We start from the raw sequence: 23377 nt of genomic DNA, 5'->3' as shown, positions 1-23377 counted from the left end.
AGCTGAAAGGCGTTTCTTCTTGCTCAGCTATAAAGTTCTCTAAATTAAAGTGGAAAGATGAGGGATGGGAGAAACACTTTGTGTTCTCTGCTGTCCCCTCTGTGGGAGAAAAACTTCAAAGAAATTTTCCATCATTAAAAAAAAAAATGCAGAAGGGGCTGGAGAGATGGCTCAGTGGTTAAGAGCACTGGCTGCTCTTCCAGAGGACCTGAGTTCAATTCCCAGCAGCTCACAACTGTCTGTAGCTCCAATTCCAGGGGATCCAACACCCTCACACAAACATACATACAGGCAAAACACCAGTGAACATAAAATAAATTATTTTAAATGCAGAAGAAAACATTTTGCATTTTTTTTTTTTTTTTGATTTTTCGAGACAGGGTTTCTCTGTGTAGCTTTGCGCCTTTCCTGGAACTCACTTGGTAGCCCAGGCTGGCCTCGAACTCACAGAGATCCGCCTGGCTCTGCCTCCCGAGTGCTGGGATTAAAGGCGTGCGCCACCACCGCCCGGCAGACATTTTGCATTTTTAAAAATCCAAATTTTCTTTCTTCCTTCCTTCCTTTTTTTTTTTTTTTTTTTTTTTTTGAGACAGGGTTTCTCTGTATAACAGCCCCAGCTGTCCTGGAACTAGCTCTGTAGACCAAGCTAGCCTTGAACTCACAGAGATCCGCCTGCCTCTGCCTTCCCAGTACTGGGATTAAAGGTGTGCACCTCCACTGACTGGCCCCAAATTTTCTTAAAATGTGTTATCTTTATGTCTTATAGATAAATGAACTTAAACTCCTTAGAACATATATTATGTATGTACACCATTACTATGGGGTTACCATGGAAACAACATCAAAAAGTCCTGTGATCCCTAATTGGGTTTCCCTGAGGACAAGAGCTCACTGTCAGTGATGAAATGAATTTGAGGTCTACAGCAACAGTGAACATAAAATTTCCAGTAAGTAAATGCTGCATGGAACTAGATGAAGAAAAGGAAAAAGAAGAAAAACATTGAAATTTAAAAAGCAAAAATGACCAAGGGCTAGAAAGCAGTCAAAAGCACTGGCGGCTCCTCTAGAGAACCTGGGTTCAATTCCCAGCACCCATGTGGCAGCTCACACCTGCCTATAACTCCAGTTCCTGGGGATCTGACACCCTCACACAGACACACATGAAGACAAAACACCAATGCACATGAAAAAAAATCATTAAATCTTTCTGGGCAGTGGTGGCACACACCTTTAATCCCAGCCCTTGGGAGACAGAGGCAGGTGGATCTCTGTGAATTGAGACCAGCCTGGTCTACAGAGAGAGTTCCAGAATAGGCAGGTCTACACAGAGAAACCCTGTCTCAAAAAAACCAATCAATAAATAAATAAGCAGAAAACTTTTTAAGAAGTGCCTCGGAGGGGCTGGCTAGGTGGTGGGCCTTGCTGCAAAAGCACCAGAGAAACTGTCAGGGTGATCCTCTCCTGCTCTGCATCCTTCTCAGAAGAAATCCTCCTCACCCAAAACTAACTTCCCACAGCTGGGGGCACTGGGTCATGTATAACGTCCCTTCGTGGCTTTTGCCCCAGCCAGACTAAGACTCTCCTGACAGACATCACCGCCAGTTTATTACCAGAGACATGAGAACCCTTAGGGACTTTCAAGCCTGAAGCCCATGTGGCACTAACGGAGACCAGTGACGACCATAAATCATTTTGCCCATGCTGAGTTCTAGGAGAATGAAGGCCGAGCCAGGGCAACTGAGAGAGTGTGTGTTTCTCACTTACTCTCTATCCCCGAGCAGGCCTACAGGGGACAGAGCACTCTACCATTGGCAGGTCCTTCTCCATCCCTGGCCCTCAGATTCCTCATCTGGAACATGAAGGTTGGATCCAATTTGCAGCTTTCCATCATTTCCTACTAATGATTTTTTTTAATGGAAGTCCAATATGAGAAAGAAACTCGGCTTTCTAGGTTAAGGGTGGAGAGCATCATTCGGTGCCAGCTCCCTCCCTCTCCACCTACACGGATCTCTGTGTCCCACCTGCTTAGTAGGAAAACCGTTGATCTCCTCCAGCTGTGGTGACAGATAAAAGTCTGCTAGAGAGGAGGGTTTGGGGCCTAGTTCAAAAGCTCCTCGATGCGAGGCCGGAGAGACGGCTAGGTGACTAAGAGCATCGGCTGCTCTTCCGGGGGACTCAGGTTTGATTCCCAGCACCCACAGGGTGGCCCACAACCTTCTCTAGCTCCAATTGCAGGGGATCTGATGCCCTCTTCTGGCTTTCACGGGCACTACACTCACTTGGTGCACAGATATCCATGCAGGCAAAACTCCCAAATACATTTAAAAATTAAATTGTAAGTTTCTGGATGCACAGGCATGGAGCTTTACTCTGAAGGGCTCATCGGCCCATCCACGCATCCATGGTGTTGACTTCTGACTGGGGACTCTCCTGCTCAGCTCTAGGACACAGAAAACAAGTAGATAAGAAGCCTGGGCCATGGAGCACGCACTGTAGGACAACAGATAGTAAACAGACGAGCCACATAATTTCATAAGCCATGCCTGCTGGCGTGAAAATTAAACATGACGGGAAAGAAATGAGAGACGCCTGAGAGCAAACGACGTGACCCTACCAGGACAGCGCCACCAAGGAGGGGGGGGATGGGCATGGAGGTGACCCAGCCCCCGATGGGGGTGAACTCCACAGAAACAAGCCTCCTTCCCCGAGGCTTCTGGAGACACTGGGGCTCTTCCTCATGTAGCTTTGGAGTTTGTCCAGTTCTAGTCAATGCAGTAAAGCCACCGTGATCCAGCCAGCCCTTGGTGACGGTGGCCACACCTCGTCTTAGCAAGTGCCCCATTCCATCCACCTTCCAGCTGCCAGAGTAAATGTCCCCAACAGAACCGAGTCACATAACTTCCCTTGCTGACCCTGCCAGCTGTTCCCCAGGGCGTTCTGGGTCAAGTTCAACCTCTTAGTCCACTTGGTAAAAAGAGCTCGTCCCCATCTGAGCTCAGCTGAACCTCTGTCCTCATCACCCCTCTCTGTCCCCACCACTGCCCTCCGTCCTCACCACCTGCCACAGCACACCCACTACCTCATGCCCGTCAAGACACTCAGACCGCAAGCTGCGCCATGTGGAACATTATGAACTATGGCTCCACTCCCTGCTTCTTTCCCGGAGGGCTCCAGTAGACTGCCCTTCTTTCCAGCTTCACTCGTCTCCACATAGGACGAGGAGCCTTTCTCGGGGACTTCCCAGTCCCGCTGATCCCCAAACAGAAGCTGGGGAAGGATGGCCAGAAGTCAGCAGTGCCAGCCTCAGGGGAGGTAGGGAAAGAGTGACTAGCTCCCTCCAAGAGCAACAGGTGCCGGGCCCTAAGCGGTGCACTTTACAGAACCATCTCATTCAGTCCTGAACAAGGTTCTGAAAGTATTATCATTCCCATTATACAGACAGGGAAGTGGAGGCTTGGGAAAACGTGGGAATTCAATAATGGCCAAAGAGTTAAGGAAGGGCAAGCTTAGACTCTTACAAAGTCCACTCTCTTGTACATCCATGTTCTTGACCACTGGGTCCCAGCCGGGGCTATGCTGGGGGTCTGGTGACCTGCTGGTGTTCACCCATCTTGGGCCAAGCTGGAATGTGTTTCCAGTTCCTTCTGCTTTGACAGACGTGGTGTCTAGCCTCTGGGATGTCTGGGGTAAGCAGAATGGTTTTCCAAACAGGAAGTTTCTTAAGTTTCCATTTTGGCTTGACACAGGAAAGAAGGTCGGGGCGGCAGGGTGAGGGTTGGGGGGCTCATCTTCCCAGCACCAGCCACCAGGCTGGTAATCCAACCTATTTACCATTTGGAGAGTCTTCAAACCTGGCCTAACGGGCGTTTTCAAAGTCAAGAGGTTTGGAATCCTTGAGGAGCCTTGGGAGCTGAGATCAGGGCCTAGTGGGAGTCCTGGGCTGACTCAGGTGCCCTTCCGCTCACTGTCAAGGGCCAGCTTGTGAAGGCCATGGCTCATAATGCCAGCACTGGGCAGCTAGTTCAAGGCCAGCCTGGACTACAGAGAAGACCTTGTCTCAGAAAAAAAAAACAAAAAGAAACCAGATGTGGTAGCACGGACCTGTGATTTCAACCCTTGGGAGGCGGACACAGGAGGATCAGGAGTTCAAGGTCGTCCTCAGCTACATTGGGTGTCCCAGGCCAGCTTGAACTACATGAGGCCCTGGCAAAAAGAAATAAACAGAAGGCAGGAGGCAGTGCAGGGCCAGCTTGAGCCACAGGAGACTTGTAATCATCAATCAATCAATCAATCAATCAATCATCAATGAAAGGGAGCCGTGAGACAGCTCTGTGGGTAAAGATACCTAAATTCAATCCCCACAACCCCCATGGCAGAAGGAGAGAGCCAACTTCTGAAAGCTGTTTTATGGTTTCCACGCATTCACTATGGTATGAACAAGCCCATATGCACACACAAATGAATAATAAGTGCATTTATATGTAATTTTTAATTAAAAATAAACAAACAAAAAAGGACTCCCTGAAGCATTAGCCCTCAGGGAACATTTACTGGTCTCCCAGGGAGCAGCTGACCACTTGGCTATTCCATTCACACCATACTAAGAACTTTACTTTGTCTCTTGCTAATTAGCACGTAGTAACTACATTAATGGGCTACTCTGCGATACTTGAATATGTGTGTGCTGATCAAATAAAGGGATTTAGCTTTCCATCTCTACCATTTCTCTTTTTAAAGATATGTTTATTTTATATATATGTAATTATATATATTTTAAATAAAATAATACATTTTATTTTATTTTGTCCCACATGTACGCACACCAGAAGAGGGCACTGAATCCCATGGGACTATAGTTATAGCGGTTGTGAGCTGCCGCGTGGATGCTGGGATTTGAACTCAGGACCTCTGGAAGAGTAACCAGTTCTCTTAACTGCTGAGTCAACTCCCCAGCTCCCCTGCTGTTCTTTATGCATGGCACTCCTGCGCCTGGAGCGTCACAGGAGACACGACAGTTTACTGTGGACCGCCATCACTCCGCTGGGCTGTGGATCACTTGAGTGACTCCTCCTGTCCTGTTTGGGGCGCATTCACTTGTACACTCCTCACAGCGGCTCCAGAAGAAGTGTACTGGTGCATCTCTGGCTCACAGCTGAGCTGGGCCTCCCGGGACCGCAGAGCAGCTTGGGGAAACAGGATACCACCCAGAGTCCACATCGTCATCTAAGAAACGCCTGTTTTCAACCACAGCCTCCTTCTTGAACTTGCTCCCGAGCAGCTCCTGCCCAAACCATTTCACCAAAGGTGCCTGGCCTCCTGCCTGTCGGCCCCTCACTGACACTGGGCCCTTGAGGGCTGATTTCCATATGGCCACAGTGCCAAGCACAAGCTCGGGAAACAGTGGCTGCCTGATGGATCTCGAGGCGGTAAAGTTCCAAACTCTATCAAAGTGACTGAAAAGAAAAACATAGCTCACCGGCTCACCATTCTCTAATTCTCCCAAGGCAAGAGAATAAAGAAATGCACAAAATAAAGAAATCAAATAATATTCATTAAAGAACTGCTTGTTTACCGTTTTTTAAGACCCAGAAAATAACCCGAATACACATCCCTAGGGAGCCAGTTAAATCATGGTGCTCACGCTGTGGAACATTATGCAGCTGTTTAAAATGAAGCTGGTCTGTACGTATTGACTTAGGAAAGGTTTGCAATGTATTGCTAAACAAACAGAGAAAATGGCTGTGCAGTGGGCATAGTGTGAGTTCCTGTTTTAAAAAATCACCAGCACATAGAAAGTATCCCTTGATGTGCATACAAGGTGGCCTTTTTTTATATAAGTGTGCAGGGATATACACACAGGCGTGCAGACCACCTTTGGCTAATATCACAGAGTTGACACCTCATATCTCTGGAGAGGTAAGGTGCAGGAATTGAGGGAACTATTGAATTTTTTCTCCTTTAATAATTAGAACACACCTCTGCACTAAAACAAGCCAATATTGCTTCTGTAATTTTAAAAAGTTAATAAAAACATTTTTTTTAGCAGAAGTCTCCTGGGGAAGACCACTCACGGAGCCTGCTGGAGATATTTTAAGCTTGGCCATTCTTGGAGGGAAATTGGTTCTTCAAGTGCTCCCCTGCTCTGTTATTTCCTCTGCGGCGCTTCCAGCCTCCCCCAACCCTGCTGGACAGTGCCGCTCCCAGCCGCCCCCCCTCCCAAGGGTTCCACTCCAAGGCAAGCTCCACAACCCCTCCCAGCTAAGCCATCCTATACACAAGAAATAAACAATGGCACTTATTCCCAGGCCCACCCCATTACAGGTCCTGAAAGTCTCAGAAGAAGGCTACAGCGTGTTCAGCCTGCCCAGTACCGTGGAGGCTGGCTCCCTATTCCAAAGAGGGCCCTTTTCGGGTCCTCACCACTGAGGTCATCAGCCACTCTCCACTGCCCCTTCCCTCCTGGGGAGGGTCTGGAGAAAGCCAGAGAGGCCACAGTCACCAAGGTGACAGTGCCCCCCGGCCTCTCTGGGCCAGCTCCAACGCCAGGCTCTATGGAGTACTGCTGAGGTTAGAGAGGAACCTCCTGCTGAGCCTGAAGTTCGGAGCTGTCTCCCAGAGAGGCACAGACACCCAAGAGGTAAGGCTCAGGCTCAGAAGGCGCCTGTCTGCGGATAGAGCAGAGGATAGGGGAACGCTACTTGCCACTCAGCGCCTGGCCACTGCACTGATGTCTGAGACCGCCCTGGACCCACACACCAGGACTCCTGCTCTACAACCCACGTGGGGTTTCTGCCCCTCCCCTCCTCACAGGGCTGGAAACCCATGGGCCATCCCATCTCATAAGCCTATCTTCAGATACCCAATATCCCAGAATTCCCTATCTGAGGGGCCAAGCCTGCTTCCAGGGTGGTCACATGGTACCTTCTCCCTGCGGTTCTCCTCAGAGGGTAGCTCCCATATCCTGTGGGGATGGGAGAGCTGGGTGGAACTCAGACATGACGATTGAAGCGCCCCATAGACATCTTAGGTGCCACCATGTGAGGCCAGCCCAGGCCCTGAAGATGTTGGGCATGGATCTGTCACAACCGTCTCTGACCATCTTAGAGATTAATTACAGCAGCAATAGGAACCACAGCCATATTTTCTAGATCCTTCCAAGGTCGGGCACATGGAGGTGATGCCCCCTCTTAGCCTACCCTACCTTCTTTTGCCATCTTCAGCAGCCCAGGGTTGCTGACCTGCTCTGAGAACTCCGGTCTTTGGAGGAGCCCCAAGGCCAGATGTGTGGAGCACTTCCCAGGATTCACTTAGCTCACTGGTGTGAATCTCACGGTTCTGAGACTTCCTAAAGGAAAGCCAACTGGTCAGCCCTGAAATGCCGATTCACACATGCACCCGCCCTGGCTCTTACCCTGGGGAAGCCGTGGTGTGACAGGGAACGGAAGGGTCGCCCCTTCAAGCCTCTGTGCTCCTCCGTTTCAATGAAGCCACCAGCAGGCTTCTAGAAGCTGCCCTCCTCCTTAGCCCGCTCCAGTTCACTGGTGACCAGACTCAAGTCACCGACTCAGTCCTCTGAGATCATCCCACTGAGACCTGCGAGCCAGACCTGGCTGGGTGCTTGGAGCTATTTATCTGACAGATGTACACGTGTCGGTTCCAGACATTCGGGGACTTACAAACATGAACTCCATACCCTTACCAAACCTCCGTGGGAGCCCCGTTATCTAAAGAGGAGGACGCTGGGGCATGAAGAGACTGAAGCACGCAGCTGCTCAGTGACTGAGCCTGGATTGGCTCCTCTCTGTCCTCTCCAGTCTGTCTGTCTGTCTGTGTGTGAGCTTCCTAGTGCTGCTCACTGCAGCATCCGTGGCTTAAACAGCACATACATGGTGTCTCACAGTTTGGGAGCCCAGATGATGATTCAGCCTCACTGGACTCGCCAAGCTTGTGAGTAGGGTGGCTCCTGGGAGATCTGAGAGAATGCATTTCCCGGCCTTTCCTGGCTTCTGGAAGGGACCCAATCTCCCCCCCTACCCCCCACCCAGTCTTTTCTCCCAGCACTTGGACTCTGGTTTCACCCATCACATCTTCCTCTGTGGCCAACCCTCTCTGCCTCCCTGCCTACAAGAACCTTTGTGGGCACCAGAGCCCTCCGATAGCTCACGGCTGGCTCCCTTCTCTGGGTCCTTGATTTAACCTCATTTAATCTAGGGATTGAGAGTTGTGGGGGTAAGGGATTGCTTAACCCACCAACAATGCTCTTTTATAATTACATCACTTCCCCCTTTCCCTTCCTCCCTCCAAACCCTTCCACACACCCCCTCACCCCCTCACAGATCGATGGCCTCTATCTCCATACTTCAGAATGGTGAAGGGCTGGATGGAGCACAGTGATAGGATGCTTGTCTAGCCCTCGCAAGGTCCTGGCTTCAGTCCCAGCATGCATAAACCTGGCACAGTGGTGTGTGCCTGTCATCCTAGCACCCAGAATGGGGAGTCCGGAAGATCAGGAGTTCAAGTTCGCCCCAGGCTACATAGAGGATTTGAGACCAGCCTGGGATACAAGAGACCTTCTCTCAGGAAAAAATAAATGGTAAAGATGGTCAACTTCACATGATGTGTATTTTACCATAATTTAAAAGAGAAAGACTTCCTGCTCTGCACTGAGGGTTTTTGCAGGGCAGGGTACACAGTCAGTCCATTCTGTCCCTTCTCTAGCTGGCACACAAGGCTCAACAAGTGTCTGCCCTTGACGACTGAATGGGTCCGTGCGTGTTTCTAATCCCTCCCCTGGGCTGTGAGCAGGTGGGTTAGAAACCCTGCGGACCGACAACCACGCCGAGTGGGTTAGAAACCCTGCGGACCGACAACCACGCCGAGTTTGGCTACAGCAACAGCAGCAGCACTGAGCAGGGGGAGAGGGGAGGAGGCGGACAGGAGGAGGGCACCCGAGCTGCCACCGCGGTAACGAACAGTGAGAGGAAGGGGCTGTCCCCTGTTTTGTCAAGGAAGGGCCCTGCTGTGTACTTTACAGACAGCCTAAAGCTCTCCCCAAGACTTCATGGTCAAAGTACACAGACACTAACTACTGTGTTCTCCTGTGGCCAAGTGAATGAATGGGGTTAGAGTTTTCTGGAGAATTCATGAAACCTCTCAACTGTCTGGATTTGGAAGGCGAAGACACACCCATCCCAAGAGCTAACTCTCACTCTTTGGATGGTTCCAAGCCTCAGAAATCTCATCTCTTCCTATCATTCCATATGAAAAAGCACCCTTCTAGCTAGTCAAGGAAACCTTGGAAGTGGAGAAATAACAAACAAACGAATGAATGAATAAGGAAATAAGCCCAAGCCAGCGTGACGGGTGAGATCTGCTTCATGGACAATGGCCGGCAAGGCCACTGAGGGTTCAGAACTGACAGCAGGGAGAAGCATAAACGCCTTTGCCATTTCGGTGAAAATGGGTGGGTGGCACTCTCTGTGGACTCTTGGGGCGGGGGTGAAGGGCCTAGGCGTGGCTGGTGGGCCTCCCTGTGTAAGATCAGGTGACTCATGCCACACCCAGGTGACCTGTTCCCTTTGTCTGTCTCTGCCAGGCTCTCACAGCCATGCCAAATCCCCTCTCTTTTCCTGGGGCCACACTAAACAGCCTTTGAACCAGCAGCACGGAAGAGGGGGGCTGATGGTGGATCGCATTCGAGAAGTACAGGATAACAAAAGGAACCAGAATGTTCCATGGGGAGCTGGTTGGACTCCCCGCTCCCCCTCCGTGAAGGATTTCTGCAGCTGTCCACATCATCACAACCCCAGGATGGTGATCACAATCTGATGAGCTAATTTAGGGGACATCTAGGGGACATATATCTCTGTAAGAGGAAAGGGAATTTGCATATTTTGTTGTAACCGTCCTGTATTCCAGCTTAACTGTCCCAGAGAGGCTCTAACTACAGCAAAAAGGATTTGGCTAGAGAGACTGCCAGCCCCCAGGGGAGGAGCGGAGGGAAAGAGAGAAGCCAAGGGGAGTTCCTCCCTGGGAAATGTTTTCCTAACAAAACCCGGACGGTGGAAAGCCCACCACCAAGGCAAGGGAATGGCTAGCATGGATCCTGAAGCCCCTTCTAGGCTGTTCATAAGACTGCCTCCCCTTGCCCGGGATGTTCTGTCTCTAAAATGTAGACAAAGCAAAACAAAAGGCTCTCTGCATCCCTGTCATCCTTCATCCAGGTGGCAGGCAACTATCTGCTTCTGTCTCCTGGGTTCCCGCCAGACACAGGGCGCTCTCCAGTGTGTGAGCATCAGCTGCACTCAGAACCCCCAAACAATTGCACTCAAAAACATTCTCGCTACCAACACCACAAGCCAGATCTTCCCACTCCAAATGGATATGGACAGTTCAATCCAGGAAGAAAGGGCTATTTAAAACTGTAATAAATCATGTGCCAAGTGAGGTGTCAGACATGCAAACCACACGCGAAGTCTGAGCCTTCAAGCAGCAGTAAAGTGAACAGCTCGTGGTGGCCTCCTTCCCTCCGCCCAGGGAGGAGGCCAGACAGGAAACACCCACCTTGCCTTTTGGCCAGGCAAGGGCCCAAATGCCTGTAAGAGGCAAACACAAAGCGGTTTACCCCAGCTGTCCTCGCTGCACCTTATAGCAACAGAAGAGCTGAGGAGGGCCAGCAGGGGCACAGGAAGAGAGCAAGCAGGAAGGGTAGAAGACTCCAGTGGAGCCCAGGGGCAAAGGCACCAGGCTAGAAGATAGACAAGACCCCAGATGAAAGTAATAAACCACATTAGACGATGACCATGAAAGAGTGTGATTAATGAAAACTCCAGATTATCAGCGGATCCTTAATACTTTTAATAATGGAAAAATATTAAATCCTGTAACTTAAGATGTTGAGAGCTACTGCTGAGTTGTTGCGGATGGGGCAGAAACACAACACAAAATGGCTGCAATAAAATAGTTCCAAGAACGGCCAGAGCGGCTAAGTTGGCCGACGGAGCGAAGAGATGCCCAAGAGCTGCAGGCTGGTCATGACCTGGACAGAGCCTCAAGGCTGGGACAGAGCTCAAGTGCATGGTTTGCAGACACTCAGAGACGGCCGACCAGCCACCACCCATCCCAGCCGACATTCCTCCAGAGTCTTCAGTCCTCGGCACCAGCACTCCCAGGAGCTGGAGACACAAGACCAATGGCTGCCCAGGGTGTGCCCTTTGCTGGGATGAAGGAGACTCATCTTCCCACTCCAGCTCCCAGCCCAGGCTTTCCACGGGAGCTCACTGGCAGCGGTTGAGGCTGTCACATTCATCTCCTCCCCGACACTCACATTTGAGGGTACGGTTTCCTCTCCTTAGAATGTTCCTCCCTTCCCTCTGTGCCAAGCTAGCGTCTAGTCGCACTCCAGTGGGCACTCCGTCCTAGGCTTCTCACGGTATTTGCCACCATGATTTACAACATGACCTGCTTTGCTCCTGGCCTGTTACCAGTCTGCATACTACTTGAGTCTGCAACCCTCTGAGATGAGAAAGTGCTTGGACTGTGGGGGCAGACTACTTATATTCTCCTCTTTGGCTTTACCATCACTTTTCTGGTCTTCTTTTGAGCTGGATTATCCAGCTACTGAGGTCCTTAGGAACAGGAGTTTGGGTCGACGGTTGAGCAGAGTCACAGAAGCGGAGCAAGCTTCCAGCTGGGCATCTTACACTGAGGTGGCCCAGGAGCTCACTGAGGATGAGTGGTGGGATAGATTAGTCATGTCTGCTGTGAGTGCAGCATAAGCACCCTGTGACAAGTTGATGTGAAGATGTAGGGGAGCTCGTTGTGCATTGGCCTGTGGAGAACAGTTTCTCACCCAGTCTGAGAACAGGGGCTCTGTGTAATAAAGGAGGCCGGGTCTTCACAGTATATACGACTGGATTTCACACAGCTGGATGGGTCCATAAGGAGTCTATACTGAAGCATGCAGGCATCATGTCAGATCTTCCACATTTTCACAGAACATGCTCTGAAATGCCACTGATGGAGCTCTGTAAGAGGTGACATCCTCTCCCCCACCCCCACTCACCTCCCCAGCACTCAGGAGACAGAGCCAAGTGGATCTTTGTGAGTTTGAGGCCATTCTGGCCTACACAGTGAGCTCCAGGACAGGGCTACATAGTGAGACTTTATCTCAACATCAACAAAAATTGCTATCTTGCCCAGGGAACAGATGGGCTACAATGCCTAAGCCCTGAAGTCTTGGTCTTTGTGTTCTTGGGACACATTGTATCAGCTAAGCAAAAGAAGAACACTGGGATGCTGGGACTATGTTGCCTTTTGCAGCGTGGAGAGCTGTGTCCCCTCTCTGGCTGGATATTGTGGAAAGAATCTAGTCACCCATTTGGACAAGTGCTTTGTGGACATACGAGGGAGCCTGAGGTCACAGAGCAAAACCACCTCTGCACAGGCGGTTCGAGTCCCTGAAGAGGGAAAGAAACATCTTTAAGGGCATGGCTCCGCTCCAAGATCCAATGAGCAGCTGGCTAACAGTATGTGGCTGTCGTGGGGAATCCATTCATTTACCAAGCACTCCCTGAGACCCTACTCTGTTGGATGCCATATGAGATTGGGAGTCCAGGGGCATGGGCCAGGACTGCCCTTGAAGGACTCAGTGAAGAAAAAGAGGTGTCTTTGCATTGTCGACAAGGGCCCAGGAGATGTCTATGTGCACAAGGCAGGCAGAAGTTGGGGGTATCAAGGATGCCTCTCAGCAAGGGGGTGGCACTTGGAACAAGGAATGCCTGGTGTGTGCAAAGGTCCAGAAATGTAGTACTGAGGCAGTATAGAACCTCGCAGGGGCTGGTGAGGGTTTAAAGAGGAGGTGACAATAAATGTGGTTTCAGAACAGGGCAGGGCCAGCTCCAAGACATGCTGTCCCGTGGAGTCTAAACTATATTGGAAGGGTGATGAGTGAGTAGCTGCGGGAAGTTTGCAGGCTAGGTCAAGGTCAAGGTCGGATGTGTGGTCTGTTTGATGCCTTGCCAGCTGTGAAGACAGGAGAAGAGGACACACAGAAAGGGAAGGAAGAAGGAGTGCCAGGAAGAGGCCACCGCTGTCATAACACCCTGAGACCCAGTGCGGGTGATGAGTGGGATGGAGAATGTGACAATAAAAGACGCTTGGTCGCTGGGACGTAACTGGCAGAGGGCTTGCCTAGCTGCACACACAAGGCCCCAGGTTTAATATCCCCAGCACTGCACACACACACACACACACACACACACACACACACACACACACACACACGAAACCTAATAAAGGTTCCCTACGTCTCCTGGGAAATACCTTAGAAGGTTTACAAGGAGCAACAGCCAAGAAGACACTCAAAGAGCCCTGCTGGCAGATCCATAGTTCTCACAGGGCCAAGCCCAGGTCCATTTCCCCAGCCTCAACTGCAGGTCTGGATTGCTTCCATCCACTGGTCTCCGGGGCTCTTGGGCATTCCTGTCTATCTGGAGGACAATCCCTGGAGCACCTCTCCTGCCCCCAGTGGAAACAAGCTGGGGGTTGAGTGGCACTCCATTTGTCCCTATGTTGCCAGCCACTGACCCCGTGAGCCCATGCCCATGAACACAGAGATGCACTTGCACCGATCCACAGATGTTTAGAAGAATTTTCAGCGGGCTAAAAAAGGAGAAAATGAGGTACACAGGCTGCAAAGGTTCACAGTGAACAAGCTACAAATTTGTGGCTGGGGAGACAAATCACGACTGAAGAACTGACTCTGTCCATAAAGCAGCCAGAGTTTTGTCTGCAGACAGCCCCGCCGGCCACAGGCACAGCAATGCCTCTCTGAGGTGTGCAAAGTGCTCCAGGGGCGGCGCTGGTCAATCTCAGGCAGGAAATGAGGCAGCACCCGGAGGACAGGATGCGTCTTTTCCATTGCATGCCTTGCTTTGGTGATGAATGAAATGAAGCCGGTGGATTCAAAACAACCGGGAAACCGGAAATGAGAAAAACATTTGGGAGGGGGCCGCCCCAGTGTGCCAACCCGGCCGGCCTGCAGAGATGGGTGTGCTCTACCCAGCTTCATAAGAAGTCTGGGTAGATAGACTGTGGCCTAAATAAGCTGGCCCTGGGACACCGCCACCTCATTCCTAATGAGGCCAGTTCCAGAAGGAGGGAGGCGTTCCCCTGGGTCATCTAGCTCCCGCTTTCCTACAAGAGGGGGCATCGGAGCCGTGGAGCTGGACTCAGAACTCGCCTCTGCTGCTCACAATTAACAGTCACCTTGTAGCCATGGAAAACAGAGCACGGTCATCCTCACTGCAAACAGCCGAGGAAGATGGGGAAGAGCCTGGATTTAGGAGTCTGGCAAAGTGGTGTTCAAATCCTGGTTTGTCTGTGTGACTGAGGGGGTTAATTAGTCTCCCCAAGCCTCACTTCCCTGGGGAGATAATACTTCAGTACACAAGAAAAGGAAATAATATTTACAGAAATAAATCTTGTGATACCCAAATTACCATCTCAAAGACACCTGCCGCCCTTGAAACCTCAGCCCTGGTCAATCTCTCCTTCCGTCATTCTCCATCAATGTCCTGCTTCCTTCACTGTCCTTAGCAGGAATTTACATAAAACTCTCCTTTTGAGACAGGGTCTGAAGTAGCCCAGGATGGCCTTGAACTCACTGTGTAGCTGAGGATAGCCTTGAAGTCCTGATCCCGCCTCCACCTCCCAAGTACGAACGACTACAAGTGTGCACCACCATGCCTAGGTACTCTGGCCTCTTTGATTCTTCATGGCCTGTCCCTCCCCTCCCGCAGAGCGGGATTAGATCTTCACTGCTTCTTATTGTTCTCCAGTACCTGGAATTGTGAAAGTGACTGGTTTTGACTGGTGAGTGTGGAGCACAGATCCTCTCTCTGCCAAGTGCTCAAGGCTTAGCTGCAGTGCTGAAGGCTGAACCGGGCGGGTCTCTGGACCAGGCTCTCTGGGCTGGAGTAGATCTCCCAATGCTCTGGGCCTTAACTTCCTCATCAGTTCAGAGGACAGTATGGAGACGACTGCTGAGACCTCGGGTATCCTCGGGCTCTGTCCCCGAGTCTCACATGGAGTCGACTAAACACAACTGTAGCCAAGCCCAAGGCTCAGGTCCCTCAACGGAGCCTAGGCATGCTCCTCTCAGCTTCTTAAGTGCCACATAAAATCAACTGTAGAGCAGTTCCTGAGAGGAGGTGGACTGGTATGGCCCCACCCTGCCTTTAGCTGCACCCCAGGCACATCCCCGAGCTGAGGAACCTGGCAGCCTACTCACATGCTTGACAAACAGCTTGCAGGACCCCCGAGTCCTGGACTAAGTAAAAGTCTCTGGTTTTACCACTTGGAGCTCTGCTCTGCCTGGAAGGTGTCCCCTAAAAGTTCATGTATTAGAAAAGCAATTCCCGGGCTGAGGATGCATGCTGATAAAGTCCCCAGGGGTTGTGTGATTCCTGGTACCACACAAAGCCAGGGTGTGCTGAGGCACACTCTTACAATGCCTAGAACCCCAGCACTTGGGAGGTGGAGGGAGAAGAATCAAGGTTCTCCTCAACTACATGGCAAGGTCAAGGCTAGCCTGGACTGCATGAGACCCTGGAACAAAAAGGAAAAAAAAAAAGAAAAGAAGAAAGAAACAATTTTTAAAAATTCCTTAATTTGTGCTGATGTCGCTGGGCTCAGTCAGCCCTGATGCCAAGTGATGTCAGTCCCTCTGGGCTGAAGAGCACTGTCACAGGCTGCGTTAATGGTCAGCAGCACAGGGCAGCCACGTAGCCTTGCTCTGACCTCCTCTAGCACAGGACTCAAAATCATTCAAGGGGTTTTTTCTGACCCAAACTCTCACCAAAGAAATGGGTGCTCCGGGCTTAGCATTTGCCTGTCCCAATACAAACCTCCAGAGCTCGTCCGCTGGTAACCTGGTAGCACGCAGGACCCTCAGGTCAGCAAGAGTGATTCACCCTAGAGAGCCACGCAGCCGCCTTCTACCTGGGCACCAGTGCCCAGGGCAGCAGCCTAAGACAGGTCTCCAAGGCTAACTGAGTAAAAGCCTCCCTGGATTCCCAGTAACACTAGGAAATATTTGTTCCAAACAATTCATTAGGACTCCATGCTGAGCCATCCTGAGCTCCAGCTGACCCAGGCACCAGCCTTGTTTCTCCCAGGAAGAAAAGGAGAGAGAGACCCCTCCATGCTGTGTGTTATTAAGAGGAGAAGTTCTGCCTCTTTCCTGGCTGCCCCTGGCTAGAGGACCATTTATCCTACCAAAGAGAAGCAGGGCCCTTTACATTCTGAAATGAAGTGTCGGCACACAATGACAGCTAAGGTCCCAAGACACCCCTAAAGTCACTTTTTATTCTTTTCTATCCCCATCATTAGGGAAAAATCTCTCTCCACTTCTGTTAAGCCCATTCACTAGAGAGAAATAGATCAATGAGAAAGCCACAGACCGAGAGCCTGTGCCGAGCCTCTGAAGAGCACATTCATTCTTCCCCCAGCCCACACCAGGACGGAGGATGCTCCTCCCACGCCCTGGAAGAAAAGCTAGCCAAAAAAGTTCTCTAAGCAGATAGCTCTTTCTTATCTCTTCTACAGCACAAACGCTCTTTCTGAGGGTGGCATACCTTACACTTCAAACAAGCGCGGCGTCGGCCACTTATTTTTAAGCGCACTTGCCCGCTTAACGTGACTGCAAAAACCCAGGGGGACGGGAGGGAAGGTGGCAGAGGTACAGCTGTCCTCACAGCTGGCAGCAGGACCTGGGAAAGGCTTCTGCGAAGAGCTTGAAGCTCTGACACCCCAAAAGGACATGGGGTCCAAGTAGCATGTCCTGACTGGGGGAGGGGATGAGATGAAGCAGGAGCCACCCTATGGCACCCATACCCACGGCACTCACTGTGTTGATTCATTTGCCCGGTGTGGCCACCTGTTAAGGAAGACACTGGCCCCCCTCTGCTTTACTGAAGAGGGAACTGCAGTACAAAGGTTTAAACCTCTAGCCTGGGGTTATATCGCCCGTGAAAGGCAGAGCTGGAATTTGTATCCGGATCCATTGGACTGTGAGCCAGAGGAAGACGAATGTCATGTGTACTTACTGAGCTTGTCAGCAGGGACAAAGACAGACTTGGAACCTGCACAGAGCCACAGGAGACACCTCCTCGCCACCCAAGGAGTGCTCTCCAGAGCAAAGAGATAGGAAATCCCAGAACATGTAGGAAAGGGTTCAGGTAAGATCTAGAATCCCCAAGGTAGGTAGAGGAGGGCAGAGAGAAGCTCAGGCACGCATGGAGCCTTGAGGTCTGAGCTCTAGAATATTACAGGAAAAATGGCATCCAGTCATTATGATCCTCCAGCCAGGACTGGAGATCAGACTCCACCGCAGGAAAGAGCCCCACCTGCTCTCACCAGCATACATGGAGCTCCCAACAGCAGGCAGAACCCTGCAATCCCAGAGGCTCCCACCAGGTTCCCTCTGCCTGTCATGGTAAGACCTACCTCTTCCCTGGCCTTATTCCTAGATGTTTGATGTTTTTGCTTACTCAGATCGTTTGGAAGGGAGATGCAGTCTTTGGGAGGATCTTTTCATGTCGTGCCCTGACAAGTCAAGGCTCCGGCCTCCTTTGACTGAGGATGAAGCCGCCATGTCTACTCCAGCTGTGCGCCCTGGGCTTTGTTGTTGGCCAGGCCTTGTGAGCAGCTCAGAAATCCTCTCCGACTCTGCCCACCCAGGCTTCCTTCCCTCTGCAGAATCCTGTAGACTCCAGCATCCCAGGAGGAAGAAGGGCCATTTCTCACCCCGGGTGAGCCACACCAGTGGATTTGGGGACACTGGGACAAGCTCCAGGCTACTGCAAACAGTTTCTAGAAAGTCCTGTTGAGGCTGCAGCTAAAGGTATCAGCAGCATGCAAGCTGCAGCCATGGAGGTGGGGTTTGAATGATGTCTGACAGGAAAACCCTGTGGGATTCGATCAGAATTGGCAACTGCCACTCGGTAATGATCTGGTACTGTTATTAGCCCTTACCGCACCTTGTACACACACAAGCACACTCATCGACACCCATCTGCTTCAGACAGAGATTTTCTTCAAAATGAGAAAAGCCTGCACGTCTACCTAGTGCTCACCTCCCGGTCCTTCCCCGGCAGACGACTCGCTGTTTTCGCCTGAGGAACGTATTTTACAGCTAGAACCAAGGAGTGTAGGATCCTGTTTTTAAGTGTGCTCAACCAAGCAGGGATGGGAAATGAGCCAGGGCACAGAACAGCCCAGGGTTGGTGCACAGCTGTTCACACAGCTGGCAGAGACACCCACAGCTGCCAGCAGCAGCAGCCAACACTGAGCAAGCCGACGGTCCTCATGAGAGATGGATGAGTGGAGCCACCGGCCATTTGGCTAGAGGGAACAGGAAGGACATGTTCTGCCTTGCAAGCAGCCCTCTCCCCAAAAGGTGTCCCCACCACCACCTGACTTCCCTCCGGCTGTCACATGAAGACCTGCCTCTTCCGCGGCCTCATTCCCCAGCTGGGCAACCTCTTTTGCTTATTCTGACCATTTGGGACCTGGACCCCGCCCATTTTTAAGGTCCTTTTACCCTGTGCATCCATGTTCTTCTTTCATGGCCCTCCATCAATGCTGCCACGGCCCCTTTGTCTGCAGGACGTGTCCTCTGCCGCTGCAGTGGTCCCTGCTGCCCTCCAGGGGATAGCTGGATGGGAGGCAGGATCCACTCGGTTGAGGAACCTGCAACTGTCCTCTCGCAGAGAACACCTACATTCGTGGTGGGTCTCGGGGTGCCATTCACACCTTTGCATCTGCACGGAAATGCTCCTGCAAGTTGCCTGAGCTCACGGGTATTAAAACCCGTGAGTTCAGATGCGCAGACACAGACAGACCCACTAAGGCTGTGTCAGTGCAGAGGACTAATGATGCCCCTTCACATATGTTCTCCTCACAACTCCTGCATCGCGATACCCTGCCTTCATTCCTCACCGCCATCTGGCTCCCGCACCAACGCTGTACTGTTAATTAGCTGTCTGATCGGACTGATTTACCTTCTCCACCACTGTGAGCTATCTCAGGGCAGGGGAGACACTTCCCCCCTTTCCTAACCTCGCACTAAGTAAAGAATCAATGTTTGTTGAAATCAATTGGACCCACAGGGCTAGGTGAAGCTGCTGGGAATACTGGCAAACATTTAGCTGTAATTTCCTTCATCTGCAAAGCCATTAATCTTCGCACTGACCAGGTAAGCGTTATTTGCGTCCTAAGCTTATGGGTGAGGGAACTGAGGTACAGAGAGGGAGAATAACTCGTTCGAAGTTCAATTAGGACTTGGCAGGGCTCAGGTTCGAACCTGAGCAGTGTTCTTCCAATCTGTTCTATCCACTCACATGAACAAAGGAGAAACTGATCCAGTTTACCAACAGCCCTACAGAGGGACTAGAGAGACCCAGAGAAGACCATGCTCATTACCAAAGGGGAGGTTCCTCTGGGAACATGCAATGCCCTGTAGCTGCAGCCAGGGCTACAAGGAGGCAGCGTAGAGCAGAGAGGCCTGGGGCTCAGGGTCCTGAGCAGGATGAGAGAGGGGCTCCCGCCAACTCTGAGGGGCTTGGAAGGCAGTTATGAGGGTGAGAGGCCCAGCTGGGGCTGTAGATTAGTTGAGAGTGGCGATTCCACTATACTCCAGAATCAGCTGGAGAGCCTGGGAAATCCCTAAACTCAGGGTCTCCCCAGAGCAATTAAGGCCAACTCTCCAGGGGTGAAACGCTGGTGTCATTTGGAAGCTCCCAGGGTGATTCCAGTGTGCAGCCAAATTGAAGAACATGGCCTCTCCCGAAGATTGTCACCAGGCCAGCTTATCCTCCCGTTCCAGACTAAGACGAACTGGATTCAACCTAGGGTTCCTCCCATCTCCTCTCTCCGAATGCCACTGGCAGTCGGGCTATTCTGCACAAGGATTTTTCTCAGACTTTCCTGGATCAACCACCTCCAGCTCTGGTTCCAGCCTGCCACTCAGCAGCCACGTGACCTTGGGCATGGGATCTAAAATCCAAGTCTCTGCAAGAAGGGGCCTGTGGTAGGCGGAAGGACACCCCTTAAATGTTCACATCCAGTCCCCAAACCACAGCAAAGGAGAACGGAGGATCAGCCAGAGTAAAGATGGTCAGTCTGCAATGGGGAGCTCTTCCTGCATTATCAGATGGGCACCACGTTGTCACAAAGGCCCTTAAATAGAGTGCAGGAGCGTAGGGGAGGCGTGTGACATAGCACGAGAAAACTCAACCAGCCACTGACGGCTTGGAAGATGGAAGGCAAGCCACTTTCCAGAAGCTGAAAAGCCAAGCAAGTGGATTATCCCGAGCTGCCTTGCCAACGCTTAGAGTTCGCTGGCGCCATTTTAAACTTCTGACCCCAAACCCCAAATGTAAGATAATAAACGTGTGCTGGTTCAAGCTAATACAAAATGGATGGGAATAAATTGAGGATAATATGAAGATTAAATGGGATACTGTTTGTGCAGCATGTGGCCCTGTGCTAATGTTTTATGATTTTCACTGTCACCATTATATCCAGCCAGGCAGCTCTAACGAGCCTGTCCATGCTCCAGTCACCAGCCTGAGATCCAGTTCCCAGTACTCAGGAGAGGGGGGCTCCGTGCCCCACGTGTTGACAATAAGCTTGTGTCTAGGACCTGTAGGGACTGGCCAGCCTTGGGCAGGAAGGACGAGAAGCTCCCTACAGACCTAGGGTGACCATGAAGACCGGGAGTGGGAGAAGGGTGAGGACGGGAGATGGGTCCCCAGGGAGAGTGCTGACCTGAATGTGGCCAGCAAGGGCTCCAGAGACCTCATCCGAATGAACAGCAGGCGCCGACCACAGGCAAGAGCTGGACTGAGCAAAAGGTAGTCTCGTGAAGGAGGAGACAAGCTAAAATAATCACCCAAACTCCTGGTTGTTCCAGACTTGGGGATATTCTAAGCGGATACTACAAATATGTGTATGGCCTCCTATTATACACAGAAGGAAACAGATTCAGAGAAATCTAGCAATTCAGGGGAGGTTGACAGTCAAACTCATGAACTTAAACCTAGAGTGTTCCGTGCCATACCGTATTTCATTTTCTCTTCATAAAAGCCCAATTAATATTTCAGCTCTTATTGATTTAATCCTGGGAACATGAGGACATGGCAGTACACACCATTCAGCTGCATTTCCTCTTTGAGATGTGCCAGCCATACAAACCGAAGTGCTCCGAAACCTACCGGCACCTAAAAGGGGCCTGGAGGAAACCTACGCTGCGCGTCCATCTTGTGTCCGCTCAGGCACCTGTCACTGCAGCTCTGCATACGTAACATTCAGAAGCTTTGGGCTTCCTGTGGTCCCTGAAGTTGGGCCAGCAGGTGAGGGATGACACACGGCCACTCCCCACTGTGGGTGCCCAAGGACTCCTGCTCAATTAGAACATCGCAGCAGCCTTGAGAACTAAATTTATCCCCAGAGCACACCTAGATCAGAACGTTCCCTGCTTCAGAGATCCTGTCCCTCACTGTCTTCCTCTCTCTTTTTCCAGACCCAGGAAGTATGGGCTGTAAAATCCATTCCTGTCAATCCGGCTTTAAAACCACACTCACACACATGCACGTGCAGAGGCGGAGTCAGCCCACAACAACAAACATTGCATGTTCCAATACAAAAAAAAAAAAAAAAAAAAAGTAAAAATGGCTGCAGTTAAGAAAAGAGAGCCGGAGGGTACATAAAGGTGGGAAGAGGCAGGGTAATGCTGACACTAAGGGTGTGGAGATAAGCATGAAGTGGAAACAAGCTGTTTGAGCAAGGCCTTGGCTCTGGGGTCCAGCCACAGCCATGCCCCTGAGTTCCCACCAAGGCCCAGGCAGCACACCTCTTCCTGTGTGAGCCCCCCACCCCCCCGCCGCCACATGGCGCCTTCTCAACCCCACAACACACAAGATGTTTTGTGTTGGCTTTGGGTGATGCTGCCCATGCTGCTGACACTCTGGAATGGTGACAGTTCCTAGCCACCTGGCCAACCTGGCAAGTCTGAATCCTGAACACGAGAAAAGATTCAAACCCTTGCCTTTGGGAGAAGCTCGGCTCCCAAGGCTGCTGGGGACGAGTATATTTTTAGGGGGAGGTAACTGGGTTCCTGTGAAGCCCGATGGGCGCACCTCCTGCCAGCCATCTGAAAAGATCTGACAGTGCATGGCACGCTGGGCTTCCCCGAGGCCCTGCTGGGGGCGTGCTCTATCCATAGCTTTAGAATCTCGGGGTTCTAGGCTGAGACGGCACTTGTCATTCCTGATTCTCAAACAAGGGCAGCTGTAGCCGCCATCTTTAGTCTTGGAGATCTCCACTGAGGGAGATTGTTCAACCTATCCCCCAGCACAGTCCCGAACTTGGAAGTCCCAGCCGATACCACTGACCAGACAACCAACTCTCCACATGTCTGTCCATCTCCCCACCTCACTCCCACCGCTTGGGCTTTGATAAGCCATTGATGAACTCACATTCTTTCTAAAATCTCTGCCACAGCAGCTTGGAGACATTCCCTAACACCCCTGCCTCTGTCAGATTACAGTGCCATTTTAGACTCACCAGGACAGCCCAAGTCCGTCCATCTTCACTTCTCTCCAGTCTCCGTTTATGCCTGTGTCTTATCCATCCCTAAAAGCACTAGGCTTGCTTACCTTTCCCAGCTGCTTGCCAGACTCCTTCCCCTAGAGGACCCTCCCCTGCTCGGCTAGAACTCCGCCCACCCCTCTACCATCTCCCCGGGCACCAGTGTGAGGTCCTTGTTCCCCCCTAGGTGGGAAGACTCACTAGGCTGTTCACTGGGACTGCCGTCAAGATGTTTATCTCAGGTTAGATCAAAAGTCTGTTTAGGGCCGGAGCCTTACTGTCCCTGCGGACGCCTGGCTCGGAACAGACCTCCAGTAGTTCTGTATCAGGAAATTAATCACCTTTCGTCCAGTCCTCAGGCAAGGTGGAGAACAGTTGCTATTTCTAACAACAGCAGGAAGACAAACATCGCCAGGCCTGCCCCTCCCCCCTCCGTCCTACACACACCCAGTGGAGGCAATTCCTCTTTGCTCTCAAATGGCTAGTTTCTAGTACAGTCTAACAAGTGGTATCGTAGAGAACCGAGAGGGATCTTGGAGAGCATTTAGCTCCCTGCCCCAGGGGCACCAAGGAAGGGACTGGAAGAAGTGAGGGGCAGGATCCGTGGGGAGGAAGGTGTCAGGGACATTGGAAGTCATGCCTGTCCTAACGCAATGCTACCTCATGGTCTGGGTTTGGAGGCTGCGGTTGCTCTGCACCTGGCAGATGGCTCCACCGTGGCTGG

General features: G+C 51.4%; 1 protein-coding gene across 4 annotated transcripts in view; it reads right to left on the bottom strand.

The window, feature by feature from the left end:
* The window catches only part of Kcnn3 (potassium calcium-activated channel subfamily N member 3), a 145045-nt gene that overhangs the window by 66654 nt on the left and 55014 nt on the right, over window positions 1–23377 (bottom strand). Inside the window, exon 1 of one of the 4 annotated variants that reach the window (XM_076574470.1) lies at window positions 22855–23098. The exons of 2 other annotated variants lie outside the window; for them this stretch is intronic. The gene's annotated coding sequence lies outside the window, so the exon portion shown is untranslated. Of the gene's footprint in view, window positions 1–22629; window positions 22710–22854; window positions 23099–23377 lie in introns of those variants that run through there. One more of the 4 variants, XM_076574469.1, reaches the window with a different exon arrangement.

The sequence above is a fragment of the Peromyscus maniculatus genome, chromosome 6 (genome assembly GCF_049852395.1).
Source record: "Peromyscus maniculatus bairdii isolate BWxNUB_F1_BW_parent chromosome 6, HU_Pman_BW_mat_3.1, whole genome shotgun sequence".
Taxonomy (NCBI): domain Eukaryota; kingdom Metazoa; phylum Chordata; class Mammalia; order Rodentia; family Cricetidae; genus Peromyscus; species Peromyscus maniculatus.
Note: the sequence above shows the minus strand (reverse complement) of the source record. Positions and strands in the feature narration are given on the sequence as shown.